This window comes from Sinocyclocheilus rhinocerous, unplaced genomic scaffold (assembly GCF_001515625.1).
Source record: "Sinocyclocheilus rhinocerous isolate Xijiao unplaced genomic scaffold, SAMN03320098_v1.1 scaffold1296, whole genome shotgun sequence".
In the NCBI taxonomy this organism is placed as follows: domain Eukaryota; kingdom Metazoa; phylum Chordata; class Actinopteri; order Cypriniformes; family Cyprinidae; genus Sinocyclocheilus; species Sinocyclocheilus rhinocerous.
Genome location: NW_015659405.1, coordinates 572,129 through 575,784, shown reverse-complemented (window position 1 = coordinate 575,784; position 3,656 = coordinate 572,129).

The window sequence follows — 3,656 nt, the reverse complement described above, 5'->3', positions numbered from 1 at the left end:
TATATATATATATATTATAATAATGTACCATATATACACACACACACACATCGATTAAATATTATATAATACATTATATATATATATATATATATATATACACACACACACACAGTATAGACAGAGAAAGAGTCGTCCTCCAGTCCAATAGGGGGCAGCAGGTCGTAGTAGAGTCCCTAAATGCGGAAAGAATCGACGAACATAAACGCTTTGGTTTCTAGAGTTCCTCCTATTCAGGCGGATGACACCGGTCTGTTTTTAAAAGATGAGAAGCAGGTTCCTGTTATTTTGGATGCTTTGAATTTATTTTCTAATGCTTCTGGTCTCTCAGTCAATCGAAATAAGAGTGAAATTATGCCCGTTCACAGTCTGGACAAAGATCAAATAGAAGGTATTGAGGTCAAAAACTCTGTAAGATATTTAGGTATTTTAATTAGTAAATCTCCGACTGATAGAATTGTAGATAATTTTTCGCAACGGATACAAAAATCAAATCACAACTAACATACACACTCACACATACACACAACACGTGAAGAGACTTAAAATGTAAAACACTTCCCCGTTTCCAGGACACAAGACCCCACCCCGGGGTCTAGGGAAAGGAATCAGCCGTGCCGGATCAATATCTTCAAAGAAAGCACGCGCTCTTCTTCGCTTTATTCTCGTCCCCGCAGTTACGGCAATTAATCACAACGTCACTGGTAGTAATTAGTCTTTGGTACACAGCACACTTCTCCTTGGGAATCACAGTATCTGTAATACTGATGAGTCCTCTTTGCGCAATACAGTCCCTTTGAAACGCTCTTGGAACATATGGTCAGCGCTCCTAAACCCTCCCCAGCGTTATCTAACTACACAAATTCAATCTATCTAGCTATCTTCGTTGCCGGACAAACCCTAATGGTCTCGAGCAACACAAAGCGTCCCCATCTTCCCCTGAGCGCGAAAAGCCCGTCACGTTCACTCAGCCGAAGACCTTCCTCTCACCAGTTCTCCTCCTTAAATGCCATCCAGGTGAGTTCAATTATCCATACATTCAGTCAATCAGAAGAGAACATGCTGCAAAAAGGTTCCTATAGGCGGGGCCAACGCCCAACTAAGAAAAGAAATCCCCCAGTGTTCATCACACTATCCCCTCCCCTCGGATAGACCGGACTCGTCCTCGAGTCACATCAAATTATAATCCCTGCTCCAAGCTGGTGGTCTCCAAGAACGAGCTGGCTGAATCCTTTGTGGACATGGCTCTGGAAGGGAGCCTCTAGCTTCCATCCTCTGGTCCCCACTCTCCTGCTGCACCTCACCCGAACCAGTGTCCACAGCAACAGGATGTAAATTTCCACCAGAAAGCCCACCTTCCACAGCAGACTCTGATCTCTGATTTCTTTCGATACTGGATGCAACAGCCCTCTCCCTTGTCTGGGCAGCCTCTGGAGCAGCAGGTTGATGATACCCCCATACAAATTTATATTCTTCCTCTGCACGGCTTTGGACCTCGGGATGTCGTTTAGCAGTCTGTTTCTCAGGGGTTATTGGGTTATCCTGCCCCACCGACTCTGAAACAGAACAAGCAACATAAGGCTTCATTCGGTTGAAATGCACAACACTCTCAGAACCCCCCTCTGATAGCTGCACTCTATAGAGCACATCAGACACCCTTTCTATGATTTTAAATGGCCCCTTAAAGCGTCTCTGCAACTTAGGGCACACGCCCCGTTTACGAGCTTTATTTTGAATCCAAACTAATTCACCAACTACATAGTAGTGGAAATTTGCTCGAAAATCAGCACATGTCTTTTGTCGCTGAGAAGCTTGATACTGATGCCTTTTTACTGCTTCTACTACTGTAGATAAACTTTCCGCTATTCCAGTCACATATTCATTTACAGACTGAAATTTCTGCATATTATCTACCCCCAACATAATATCCACTGGAAGGACCATTTCCTGCCCGAATAACACCTTATACGGTGTAAACCCGGTACTTGCCTGCAAACTACTACGATAGGCCATCATCACGTATGGCAGCAACCTATCCCAGTTCAACTGGTTTTCATCCACAAACAATGAGAGCATTGACAATAGAGTACGATTAAACCGTTCTATTAGCCCGTCAGACTGAGGACAATAGGGAGAAGTACGAGACTTGTTTATTTGCAACAATCTACACAACTCTTTAAATAAACTAGACTCGAAGTTTCTCCCCTGATCAGAATGTAAACTCAGAGGCACTCCATACCGGCACACCCACTCCTCCACCAACACTCTAGCAATAGATGGAGCCTTTTGATTAGGCAGAGGGAATGCTTCAGTCCATTTGGAAAAATAGTCACCAATAACCAAAATATACTTATTTTGATTTAAAGTCTCTGGTAATGGACCCAGAATGTCTACAGCCACACGCTCATATGGGCGGGATGCAACAGACATCTGAAGAGGGGCACAAGGAGCCTTTCCATTAGCCTTGCGAGATGCACAATCATGACACTCCCTACACCATTTTTTTACATCCCCAAACCACCCAGGCCAATAAAAACGATCCTTCACCTTAGCTTGTAACTTCTGAATACCTAAATGCCCCCCAGTGGGTATATTATGCAACATGGACAACACTCCTGGAACCAGACTGCTAGGTAAAACCACCTGCACTGCAGAAGCAGCATCAGAATTTGCTGGAGGTATCCTCACCAACCGCTGATTTTGCACCTGCAATTGATCCCATAATGGCAAATACTTAACAAGAGCAGGGTTAAGTTCAGCTTCCCTACGGCTATCCCCCAAGCCATTTTTTAACTGAATCAGCAGCTGAATATTTGGGTCCTCTCGCTGAGCCCTAACCAAATCATCTGTGCTTTCCTGAATATCTCTTCTGAGACCCCCCATTACTTCAGCCTCACTCACTGCTCGAACTACGGTCACTTGCGCCTTAACCTGAGAGAAATTATCACCTCCCTCCCTAATGCCTCCACCCCCAGATCCTGGGAGCCTTGAGAGGGCATCAGCATTGGCATGCTGCTTCCCCGGCCTATGAATAATTGTATATTGGAAGTTGGCCAGTTGCTCCACCCAGCGAGCCAACTGCCCCTCCAACCCACTGAAATTATGCAGCCAACGCAATGAACTATGATCAGTTCTCAGCAAAAACTCCCTCCCGAGCAAGTAATGTCTAAAGTGCTTTGTAAAAGTTACCACACTAAGAAGCTCCTTCTTTGTAGTGGCATACTTCCTTTCTTGTTTAGTCAAAGCTCTACTAGCATATGCCACCACCCGCTCCAAACCCCCATCCTCTTGAGACAATACAGCCCCAATTCCTACATCACTGGCATCAGTGTCTAAAATAAATGACTTTTTAGGATCTGGATAGGCCAAAACAGGAGCAACAGTCAGACTTGCTTTTAATTGCTGAAAGGCCTCCTGACACTGTTCCCCCCAACAAAATCTTTTTCCCTTTTCGGTGAGCTGATGAAGAGGACGAGCAATCTCAGCAAACCCTTTAATAAATCTTCTATAATAAGAGGCTAAACCTACAAAACTCCTCACCTCAGTCTGAGTTTTAGGTGTAGGCCAAGCACGTACTGCTTCTACCTTAGATGGATCTGCCATCACTCCCTCAGCAGAGATAGCATGGCCCAGGTATTGCACTTGGGAGGCAAAAG